At 33.1% G+C, this 13,518-nt stretch overlaps 1 protein-coding gene across 2 annotated transcripts in view; it reads left to right on the top strand.

Annotated features, from left to right (window-relative positions):
* Window positions 1–13,518, top strand: part of LOC145664105 (luciferin 4-monooxygenase-like) — a 43,648-nt gene that overhangs the window by 9,228 nt on the left and 20,902 nt on the right. The window lies entirely within an intron of this gene.

Raw genomic sequence — 13,518 nt, 5'->3', positions numbered from 1 at the left:
AAAAATAACAAGCTAGTTACTAATTCGCTAATTTTAGATCTCGTTTCCTGTTTATCTTAGAACGTGACTTCGTGATAGTGTTATCTGTCTTTACGTACGTGAACTTAAGTGTATCATCTTTTTTACGCATGTTCTTTCATAGAAGATTTTTACTTACTTAAAACTAGATTGTGGTTTATCACCAGTTTAATCTCATTCAGATATTTTAAAAGCGACTTCCTTATTTTTTTTTTATTTGCGACTTTTAAATATTGACCTTTTATTAAGTAACAGACTTTCTTGAATGATGGCCTACACTGATGTTTCTGTTCACAATAGATAAAGAAAACAATAAAGCTACAGAAAGGCTCTACACTGAGAAAAAAAAGACTAGGATTTCCGTGTGGATACATCGTATTTACGCGGATGCGCTCCTTAAGTAATGTAATTTCATGTATAAAAAAAAAAAAGTACAGCAGGTGGGAACACCATACCAAGTCTGGAGTTCGGCGTCGAACTAGACTCGCTGTGATTGGATAATTTTATTCACATGATTGATTTCGTGTTAAAAACTATTACTCTCGTAAGGTAGGGAGTCACAGATTTAGAAAGAACCAAGAAGGGACACTCGTAGGAAGGTAGTAACAACATTATATACCTAAGTTACCACCGTCGGAATGGGTACGGCGTTAATTCTAGATTTGAAATGGTGGTCCCACAATACAAAATTTTCGCTGGACGGTGGGTGTAGATCGTACTACTGATGAAACAACATTACTTAATGTGGTGATGCGCGTAACCTGGTAAAAACAGCATTTACATGCCGATTGGATTATGCATGTTTCTCCGTGTATAATGAGCAAATGTTTGGAATAAGCTACGTTGAGAATCTCTTTTCACCGAGTACAACATGTTATTATATAGCAGAGCTGATGTGCATTTAAGAATAGTGGTGGCAATTATTATACAGGGTGTTTCAAAGCAACACCGACAACGTTTGGGAGGGGATTCCTGACACCAAGATAAGACAAAAGGTATAGATCAACCTGGGTATACAAATGCTTCCTTTCGGAGTTACAGTCTGCCGAAAACGTGAAAAAATAAAGTTTAAAGCTCAATAGCTCCAATACTATAGGACCTATTGTAGTCGGGTCAAGACTTCACTTAGGAACACTTCACTTATATGCCCTGTCCAAATATCCAAGTTTCAGAATCCTACGGTACTTCCGAAACAAGTTTTATAGAGGTAGTTGGTGGGTACTTCAGACTATATTCCCGTAGCCAAATTCCCTCTATAAAAGTTGTCGTGTAGTAGCTTAGGATTCTGAAATATGTTACATATTAGTTCCTAAGTGAAGTTTTGACCCGACTGCGGTAGATCCCATAGTTTTGGAGCTATGGATCTTTTAAGTTAATTTTAGCACGATTTCGGCAGTCTATAACTCCGAAAGGAAGCATTTGTGCATTATTGGTCTATACCTTTTGTCTTATCTTGGTGCAAGAATCACCTCCCAAACGTTGTCGGTGCTGTTTTGAAACCCCTGTATAAATGTTCATATTTCGGAATGTCTGAAGGTTAAAGACATGAAAGTTGGTACATGAACTTCTCATTTAAAATAATTAGACGTTTGTATAAACTTTTTAAAAATGAACTATAAGGGAAGAAAAGGGGGTGAGATGAAAAAGTGGGATTACATTATTAATAATAAGATGCTAATATCTAAGACTCTTAAGGTTAGAGACGTAAAATTCGGTGTTTAGACTTCTCATTTAAATAATAAGACACGCGTTTCAGCATATTTTTGATATTTGACCTAGGAGGGGAGAAAGAAGATTAGGAATGAAAAAAAAGAGTGTGGTTACAATTATTATAATAAGATCTTCATATGATGAAATATCTTATAACGACTTATCAAAAAGATAGTCGTAAACCTGGTTCGTTTGCTGAGATAAAAATCTGAAGTGGTAGTATTTCTTTGGCATGAAAATATTAGCTTTGATAATTATGTACCATTAATCTCACCTTTTTAATAAAAATGATAACGTCTATAAACGGTGCTAAACTGGTTTATTATTTGATATAACTTATAATATCCTTTTCTTAAAACTGTTAAGTACACAAACTCACTGACTAGGTAACCATAAAACATGTCCATATCAACAACTATCCCATAATAATCACTTACATATATTAAAAACATTCTTCTTTTGTTAATATGAAATGAACATTCTACTAAGTATAGTGCACATGTATGAGTACTTTCTGCCCAAGGTACAGGTAAATATTACTCAAACCAAAGTATTTTGTTATATAAAAATGTCGCTCGACAAAGGGACTGAATATAAGTCATGAGTTGGCTTGGCTTTTATCTTCAAGAACCACTGGTCCGTTTACATTAGTGTTCTCACATTACATATGTCCATCATATTTTGATCGCACCTTGTATATCTATTCATTACATTTCACATATACATTAAACAAATCTTACATTTCATCAATATTTATCTTTAATTACATTAATTATATTTATTTCATTATTATTCACTATATTATTAATATATCTTCTTATTAAAATATCGTCGCTTATTTAATTAGTCGATGAAAGGTACGATTTCAAAGAATGTAAAGGACAAACGTTGGTTACAAATAGTCAGAGCGCATTATATAATAAATAAGTTAGATGTTGCATATAAAGGTATACATCGTAGCACTAAGATATTATAATAAAGAAGAATTTCATTCAAGGTAGTCGTTGAATAATTAGTTTTATAGAATAGATCTTCTACTTAACATAATCTTTGACAATTAAGTTTTCAACACAAATCAATCTTATATATAAAAGAGAACGTACAAATCCTTTGTTCCCTCATCACGCTAATACGGCTGAACCAATTTCTTTCATTTTTGGGGGGTTATTAGGATTTGGACCCTAGATGGTTTTTATCATATCACTTTAATTTTCAATTACCAGTGTCTTGAGATAATTGACCATTCAAGTGTCCATAACGTACAAATCCTTTGTTAGTTCATCATAGGTAAAAATAAACGTATTTATATGCAACCCGCATGACCGTGTCACTCGGCGGGTTAACATAAATGACAGGCGATATAATGTTAACATTAGTGCAATCTACTATGTTTTTTATCATATCACTTGAAAGCGAAAAAGTAAAAATTATCTAAGTAACAAAGTTTATTGCGTTCCGGGGTGACCGCAGCGAAGCGGGGCGGGTTAACATAAATGACAGGCGATATAATGTTAACATTTACTGCAATCTTCTATGGTTTTTATCATATCACTTGAAAGCGAAAAAGTAAAAATTATCTAAGTAACAAAGTTTATTGCGTTCCGGGGTGACCGCAGCGAAGCGGGGTGAACGCTGCTAGTCTAATATAAATAATCTTTGCTTTTAATCAATTATAAATCGAATTATAATTCCTCATATTGCTTGTATAGCGAAGTTATGAGGATTGTTTTCATTATTGATATTTACACATAAACTTAAAAATAAAAATTCACAAGAATCTATAACTAATATGGGTTTAACCTAATTTCATTGACGGTAATCATGTTACATTCGTACTTGCATATGAATCTAATAAAGTGCATTGTACCGCACAATCATGATTAGGTTCTACATTATGTTGTACATGTCTTTCATCGTAATTTTGATTTTGATATGAAGTGCCATCTCTTGTCCTTCCATTACGTCTATCCACATAGTTCGCTGCATTTCTGGAATTTCGCTCGGTACTTCGATTGTTTTTATATCTACTGCTGTTGGGTGATCTGACATCATAATTACCATGATTAGTTAGATTAGGCGGATTCCCTACATAACTTTGCCTATTTTGCTCACTTTGATTGCTAGAGTATACTCGGCTTAGGTTAGGTTTCATATCATTCACACTTCGGATATCTAAATTCCGAACTGGCACCAAATGATCTGAATTATTCTTATTTTTACCCATTCCTGATTGTGGATTCATGGCATGGTATTGAGTTTCGTAGCATTGGACAAGCATCAATAAATGGCTGAAACTCATACACTGTGTGGAAAATAAGATCTGTTGCAATTTAAATGGAAGCAAATTTCGAATCGATGCTATTATTCTCGATTCCGATTGCAAAGGATTAACGACCTTTAATTCGTTGTAGACATTTACAACAAACTCTACAACAGATTTATGCAATAATCGAGGATTGAAGTGTTGATTTCTAAGGGTGGCATCTCTATTTGCCAGCAAAAAGTCATTTTCATAATTTGCGATCAATGCCGCTTTGAATTCCTCATATGTACTAATGTGATCACGTATCGCTTTAAACCATAAGGAACAAGGTGGGAGTAATACATGGGGTATTAATTTCATATATTGTGATCGATCTATACACATTATATTGCATTCGTCTTGGAATTTCTCTAAGAAAGAAATAGCATTCTCATTACACTTACCACTGAATTTGCTCATAGCTCGAATTTCACTCATCTTAACACTTAATTTTACCTTCTTTTTCTCATTCCTTGTTCTTGTTGAGTGATAGTTCCTATCCATGACGTGCTGTGTCGTCGCACCATCTACGTTTCGCTCATCAGTACTCTTCGGACAACTTTCTTCTAGTATAATATCCTCATCAGACCCCGGCGAAGGCGAGTTCATCTCTGGTGAGTGGGGCAACTCAAAGCGATCACTACCCAAGTTATTACGGTAAATGTTGTCTTTAGCCTGTAACGTTCTAATCTCTTCCTGAATAGTAGCTAACAACTGTGTATTTACACGTATGTTATTAGAATTGTTGCTGACCTGGATCTTTTGCTGTTTAATGGAAGATTCTATTACTTCTAAATCTTTTTTTACAGCACTAATTTCTTGGTTTTGGTGATTGTGCTTTTCTTGACAATCATCGGATATCCTTTTTAACTTTTCCTCGAACTGTGAGGATATGTCATTCACCACCTGGACAATCGTTTGTTTCGTTTCATCTGATTTCTGTTCTATCCGTTCTATCCGTCTACTTAATTCTTCATATTGCTTGTTAGCTTCGTCAAACTTCAGTTCTATCTTCTGTTCCATGGTCTTGTTAGATTCGTTGAATTTCTGTTCCATGGTCTGCTTTAATTCTTCATTTTGTTTGTTAGCTTCGTTGAACTTCTGTTCCATGGTCTGCTTTAATTCTTCATTTTGTTTGTTAGCTTCGTTGAACTTCTGTTCCATGGTCGTGTTAGATTCGTTGAACTTCTGTTCCATGGTCTGCTTTATCTCGGTAGACATCTGCATCATTTGTCGCTGTAAAGCTAACAAGATTCGATCCTCCGATGTCAATCCTGGTGTTACACTAGTTTCACCTTTGTCACTAGTATTTGATTCCTGCTGCATTGTTTCGTTGTCCATTTTTCTTATGATTACTTTACCACTTCGCAATATGGTTAAGTTCGTATTCATTAACTGTAGTATAAAAGTAAATTCAACCTTACTCTTCTTCGGGAATTGAATTTACAAAGTCCCGGGTGAGGTAAACCAAAATTTTTATAACGACTTATCAAAAAGATAGTCGTAAACCTGGTTCGTTTGCTGAGATAAAAATCTGAAGTGGTAGTATTTCTTTGGCATGAAAATATTAGCTTTGATAATTATGTACCATTAATCTCACCTTTTTAATAAAAATGATAACGTCTATAAACGGTGCTAAACTGGTTTATTATTTGATATAACTTATAATATCCTTTTCTTAAAACTGTTAAGTACACAAACTCACTGACTAGGTAACCATAAAACATGTCCATATCAACAACTATCCCATAATAATCACTTACATATATTAAAAACATTCTTCTTTTGTTAATATGAAATGAACATTCTACTAAGTATAGTGCACATGTATGAGTACTTTCTGCCCAAGGTACAGGTAAATATTACTCAAACCAAAGTATTTTGTTATAATCTTAACGTTAGAGACATGAAATTTGATGTTTGGACCTTTCGTTTAAAATAATTAAATGCGTGTTTAATAGTTTTCTGATACTTGTTTTAGAAGAGGAGAGAAGAAGTGAAATGAAAAGAGGAGTTGGATTTGCAAGTATTATAATGGCATGTCCACATCTCGGAATCTCGTTATAGAGATTTGAAAGTCGACGCTTGGACTTCCCATCTAAAATAATTAAACACGCGTTTCAGCGCTTTTAGATCTTTGAGCTAGAACGGAAGGAAAAGAGGTGGAGATACTTCCCTAACAAGATGCCCATGATCAGGGGAATAATTGGGGAAACGCGAGAACGCCATACCCTTACTTCCAAAAATATCAATGGCGTCCCTCTACTTCCTAAAAAATTGCAACAGACAAGGATAGGCACGGAAGAGGCGTGAAGTCATGCGTCCCTTTACCTTTTCAGATCTACTTTTACCCTTGCCCATAACGAAACATTTGAATTTTGTACCAGACTTGAGTTCAGAAGAATTCTACATGAAAGACGCAGAAAAAATAATGCAAAATATTGCCTCAGTAAGACGTGGCGCATTTGTTAGTTTTAATTTATTCCCGCATAGTCCAGTTCTTGAATTTCCAGTGTTCGATCTGTATCTTTGTGAGCATTAAAAAAGAGTAAGAAACTGGTCATCTAGCTATGTCCTACTACCAATGATAAGTGAGCTGGGACCTAACTTCTAATAGAATACTCAAGACAGACCTAGTGAATTATTGTCCTCAAAACCAAGGACATAAGAAGAATGTTCTGATGTGTTAAGTTTAGGTGTAATTATATACATACAACAGTTGTAATTCTCGTAGTTGCCTTTACATTTGAATAATTTTGATATCAATTAAAAGACCGAAAAAAAAAACTTTTCTTACTCGATCCGTAAGTGTTCTTTCTAAAACATATGAACAGTAAAATGTGAATTAGTTTGTCTGCATGACAGTTATTATATTAAAAAAGAAAATATTTACAGTCATTATAATCAATGGAAAGATTAATGCATTAACGTAGACGAGATTCCCGAAGTGATTCGTGTGTGCGGACTATCTTAAGAATTTTAATTCTTGCTTTCGTTTTTTTTTTTTTTTTTTAAATTTCGCTAAGATGTCTACATTTCTCTTCACAAAAACCTAAACTGCATTCCAGAGACTTAAGTTAAAAAAAAAATCCCTTACAAATTCTCTTACATCTGACTCATTTTCCACGCTTTTTTTTTTTTCAGAGATAAGGGTGGAAATTGAACGATATTTCTGTATGCTTACTGTAATTTCGTTGAGATCAATACATAGATGATATACAAGAAAAAAGAAAAAAACGGTAATTTTAAGTCGCAAATTTGATACATGGTTTATATTTTCAATCTAGAGCGATTAAAAACGAGAGATGGAAGTAGAAGCAATATTATAACTTCAAATAAACTACAATGATGGACAAGGGCGCCGATTTCTCTGTTACTTTGGGAGGGCCTATTCAGACACAGAAGGCATATATGAGGATTTTAAGACATATTTTTAGGCAATTTATTAATTGTTTCATCACCAATTGGATGGCCTCGAGACATGTCAGAAAACTATTGAAACTAGCATAGTAAAAGCAAGAATTTTGAAAACACTGTATTATTTTCTATTAACGTATATTTCATCCTATCCATCTATTGCATGGGAGATTGAGAGGAAAAGCGATCTTTGTTTCTAAAAATGTAGAATATCTCAAGAAACAAAGTAAAATCACGTTTGCTTGCAGTATCAGTATTACAACCTTCATGATGAAGAGTTACTATATGTTACAAAATAATAGAACAAAAAATAAACCAAAGTTTGAAGTACTGATATCCGTTAATATATTTTGCTGCTAGTAAAGCAGTTAAAGACTCTGGTAACTTATTTTCTGTGTATTTTTTTGTAAGTAATATCAAGGAATTCGCGAGAAGTTCTACCGTAAGTAACTGTAGAAATAGTATTCAAAATAAACATGAGAACACTGATGTGAAGAAATCTCTAAATTACGAAACTATATAAATTGCAGTTTTTGTTTGTTACCTCTATTTTTAAATTAGGATCCCAGAAACTATTTGGAACTAAATTTCGTAGCAATCCTGCTTTTGCCAAGAAGAGCAATTTGATTATTATTATTTTTTTTTTTAAAAATAATAATGCTAATATTTCTTCATGTTAAAGTAAGAATGTATCTCCTGATGTTAATAATTTCTAATCATATTCAAGGCAGGAATGGGATTTAACATTTTAGCATTCTTTCATGAATTCTTAGTCATAAAATTACCATAGATGTTCTTTGCTGTGTTCCACTAGTTGTATCTGTATTGATTTACACATAGAAAGAAAATATGTAATTGAGAACACATAAATTACAAGCTTCACTCAGTGCCTTCATACATTAATTAGCAAGCAAGACGTCTTATTCAGCAAAACAACAGCCAACAGGTTAAGTCAGTGGATAAACGAAGTTGTTAAAAGCAAAGTCAATGATTCAAGCTCACGCTAGAGACAAGCATTTTTTTATTAAATTGAATTATAAAGAAAAATAGTGAGAGATTGGTAGCAAGAGAAGAGACAAACAACAATGGCAATGACGTAATCTATAACAAAAAACACTTGACTTCAAACAAAAAAAAAGTAAAAAAGAAAAGTCAAAACAAAATAGTAAGCCCATGTAGGAGTTTGAACGTGGGGTGATTCTACACAATTAAGTTTAGACCATAAATGCATTTTCCTATTTCCTAAAAATCTCACTTCATCTTTAGGTAATCAACTTAAAAACATTCAATTGGAAATGCAACTTTTTCTGCACAAAACAACATAGTTTCAGTCTAATCAATAATGCTTAGGTGACAAATTGGTATACTTTATCTGAATTAGAGACAAATGAAAATGGATTTATAGTTTGATTTTACGTATGTGATTTAATTTCCAAGATTACATAGCTGTGATGTATAACTTTATTTCATTCATACTGATAATAGAATGTTCTTTGCAATAAAACGCACATTTTTCACTTCATACATTTTTTTGATAAAGAAGACTCGAACCATGCTAAACTGTGATTCTCCATGCCAGTCCTTTGCGCTAACCACCAAACCATTGAAAGCATTAATTTGGAAATGCTCCGTTTGTGTTTCTTACTTTCTTGATGATCCTGTTCCCTACAGGCTTGAATAATCCTGGCACCCAATATGTCAGGTTTTTTACTTTCTCTCCCTCCCTCTTTCTCTCTCTAGCATGTTACTCTGTGGCAGAATGGAGAAAAAAATCCCTGTAAGCTCATATCCTACGGACGCAAGGATCTATGTTCCTTTTTATTTAGTCTGTGGAAGGAGTAGCAAGTGCGTCGGCTGATCGCACTTTTGCCAGGATCAAAGGGCCTTCCCCGGAGTCAATGACATAGGGGGTACCTAAGACCACCTCCTCTAAATTTTGGCAAGGGTGCCTTGACCATCCCTAAATTTTAACAGGAGTACCTAGGAGCACCCCCCAAAATTTTGGAAATTTCCAAATTTAAAAAGTTGGTTTGATAGTATATTTTAAATTTTTATTTTGAAAATGTGTCAATTAAAACAATATTGGTTTGAAAAATTTTAGTTCGAAAATTTTGGTTTTAATTTTTTACTTGAAAATTTTGGATTTAGAATTTTGAATTGGAACATTTGATCGTTTAATGCTTTTTTTACTCGCTTATAAATGTGATCAAAGAATTGAAAACCGTTTATTTTTTAATCAACTAGTTAGAAACCGGATAAAGTTTGAAGGTTAATCGTGAAACGTGAAGTCATTCTTGGTGGACTTTAGTTGGAAGTTATGTTTAAAAACTTTTAATTTAAAAACTTTTCATTAAATTTTCATTGAATTTCTTGTTCGAAAATTTTGGTTTGAATTTTTTTAGTTTGAAAATACTGCTTGAACATTTTTAGTTTAAAAATTTTTGATTTGAAAACTTTAAAATTTTTGTTTCGAAAAATTTTAGTTTGAAAAATTTTGGTTTGAGAATTTTATTTAAAATTTTAGTTTGAAGATTTTGTTTGAAATTTTTTAGTTTAAAAATTTTGTTTGTTTTTTAGTTCTTTGAAAATTTTGTTTCTAAATATTAAATTAAAAATTTTCAAACCAAAATTTTCTAACAAAAAATTCAAAACAAGATTTTGAAACTAAAAATTTTCAAACAAAATTTCCAAACAAAAATTTTTCAATGTAAAAAATTCAAAACAATATTTTGAAACTAATAATTTTCAAACCAAAACCTTTAAACAAAAAAATTAAACTAAATATTTCAAACAAAATTTTCAAACATTTTTAAACAACTTTTCAAATTTAAAATCTCAAACCATAATTTTTCAAAAATTTTCCAACAAAATTTTGAAACTAAAAGTTTTCAAATCAAAAATTTTCAGAACTAAACAGTTCTAAACAATATTTTGAAACTAAAAAAAAACTTCAAACCAAAATTTTCAAACAAGAAATTCAGGAACAAAATTTTCAGAAAAGTTTTTTATCTAATAAATTTTTCAAACAAAATTTTCAAAGTGAAATGCACAAAGAATGACTTCTCATTTCACGGTTAATCGTCAAACTTTATCTGGTTTCTAATATTCGATTAACCCATTAGTGTACAAAGCCTACCAGTTATGTTATTTCAGATTATTTGGTTGCTTTCCATGCAGGGGACTGCTATGAACAGATTTTGAACAATATATATTTTTGTTACGTCATAATAGGGTAGTTACGCAACGTCCGATAAATCGGACGCTGTGCACGATAGTCACTTAAATCGTTAGGACTCGTTTTATACTGATTCCGTATTTTCTTAAAATGTTCTTACAACGAAAGACTGCAATATACATAATTTTGAATAACAGAACGAAGAACCCATTAATCTATATATATATACAGATTATGATATAATCCAGGATATGATCAAGGGAGGGGCTAAACCATATTTTGCCGTTTTATCCAGTGTAAAGCAGGATTGAAGCCCATTTTATCCAGTGTATATCTGAGCGTCAAGGGGGGACTATAGCCCCTATAGCCCCCTTGGATCCGCCACTGTATATATATATATAATTACAAACATAGAAAAAACTGCAAAATTTGTATTTAATTTACACTTTGTATATTACAGGATTGTTCTCAATTCGTAATCATTGTTTATTCCTACCATTACATTATCATTTTACTGGTGATATGCATGGAAATATTTAGGATGAACTCCTCTAAGGCTTTTATGAACTTAGAATTTCCTGAGCATTTATTATAAGCACATTTTCGTTCAGTTTTTCTTCCTATAGGCCAATGATCATAGCGATCATTGTGGTCATCTTGAATTGTCTTATTTATTGACTTTCCTTGTCGAAACACTGTTCCGTACTTCGTCAATAATGAAAGAGCCTTCTAAAACTGAGAAGTGAATCAAAGTATTTCTTGGACTGAAGCTTCGCCAATAAAAAAGAATTCACAACTGAAACAAGTAGGAAATATGCAAATATTGGACAGTATCATTTTCACTTCCTTATTCCTGTTCTGTACGATACCACGAAATATACTCCTTCAATTCCTTTAGTGTAGCTGGCTATAATGTTAGGCTGCTCTACACTTATCCTTGACATATTTTCGTGAGACCACCGACTTGTTGATCCCAACGAAAATTTTTCGGAGCTCGATGCCACCGTAAATACATTGGTGTCGTTCAACCTAACAAGATTGGCCTTTTCGTTGCTACGATAGTTGAGTTGAGTTGATTTTTAGTTTAGCGTCCCTTTCAGCAGCGAGGCTATATGAGACGTGGACCTACTGATTAACGTGGAATCCGAACCACATGAGCTCCCGCCGGGAATCGAACCCGGGTTTCCCACGCCAAAGGCGCGTACGCGAACCGCTTAGCCACGAGGGAGCTCTGCTACGATAGTCATGTGCACCTCCTGGTTCTCTATTCATTTCTTTGATGTCCCTTATTGGGCAGTTGTGGATTCGTCCTTGCTGAGTTGTACTTGATGCACAAATACCTATATTACTCAGATGATTCATGAGATCTATGGAAGTAAAGTAATTGTCGAAGAATATTTCATACCTAGCATTACATGGAATGCTTGCTGAAGTTAACAAAGATAATATCACACTCCCATCCAGTCCATACTTATAGTCTTTCTTTTCTTTTCCTGTATTCCACTGGAAACACATCATATAACCTGAACTAGTACAAATGGCCCAGATCTGGTACCCTAAGCGGATGGGCTTTATTGTTATAAATTGTTTTGCATAAAGCTCATACTTTCATCAATTGAAATGATTTCCTCAAGACCGCAATGTTTTTGGAACTAAGACGAAAGCTTGCCTACATAAGGTTTCAGCTTGTATAAAGGATCCGGATCAGCGACTCGTTGGGCGTTGTTGTTCAAATGAAGTTACACTGTATATTATGTTACATATACATATAATAATCAGAAATAGTTGCGGTATTCCTACGTAATAGTAGATACTCATTTTTAACAATAAATACAACGCATTTAATGTAAAGTAATTCTGAACGTAACCAAAGACTCAATACGAGCCAAATTTAAAACAAATAATATCTATTATCTAGCCAAAAATTGAGCTTGCAGTGAATGCAAAATGTTCCTCATGCACAGCGTCTGATAAATCGGACGCCTAAAATCTACATCTCATCTATCCCGTGCTAACGGAAATCATAACTAAATATGTAGTTAGTGGTAAATGTTGATATCTATACTTTAATTTTTAAACAAAATTTAAAGCTTTAAGATCGCCTTTATATTTATTTGTATGTAAAAAGTAAAATCATACATGAAGCAGCATACTGTCTTGCCGCCATGTTTTATTCTTCAACAAATAAAGTATTAAAAAATCAATGTTATCGAGTTAACCACAGAAAACGTAGAAAGAATAGATAGTAAACTCTCGAACTACAAAGAATTAAAGGGCTGAAAACATACAGTTTCTTCGACAAATGAACAAAAGCACTCGTCCGATTTATCGGACGCTGTGCACTAATGGGTTAAAAGTAAACGGTTTTCAATTCTTTGATCACATCGTGAGTGCAAAAAACAGTCAACGAAAATGTTCAAACTAAAAATTCTAAAACCAAAATTTTCAAACTAAATTTATAAACTAAACCATTTAAACTAAAAAAAATAAACCAAAATTTTCGAACCAAAACTTTTCAAACCAAGATTTTTTAAAATTACACTTTTTCAAAATAAAATTTTTCATTATAATACCATACCAATTTTTAAATTTGGCTCCTAGGTACCTCTGCCAAAATTTAGGGGGTGGGCTAAGGTAACCCTACCAAAATTTTGACAGGGTGGTCCTAGGTACTCCCATGTCCTTGACCTCTAGCCAGGGACCTTGATCATTGACTCCAGCGAAAGTGCGATCAACCGACGCACTTACTACTGAAGGTAGTTTGTGTAAACGAAAGTGTAGTATTATTTCTTTTTGTTTTTATTATTTTTCAATATAACGATAGAAATGCAAAGTTTAAATTTTGGGTGGATTTATACGCAATGTATAATACGGGAGATTTTCAGAGGAGTATATG

This window comes from Thermobia domestica, chromosome 11 (genome assembly GCF_964235325.1).
Source record: "Thermobia domestica chromosome 11, izTheDome1.hap1.1, whole genome shotgun sequence".
In the NCBI taxonomy this organism is placed as follows: Eukaryota; Metazoa; Arthropoda; class Insecta; order Zygentoma; family Lepismatidae; genus Thermobia; species Thermobia domestica.
Note: the sequence above shows the minus strand (reverse complement) of the source record. Positions and strands in the feature narration are given on the sequence as shown.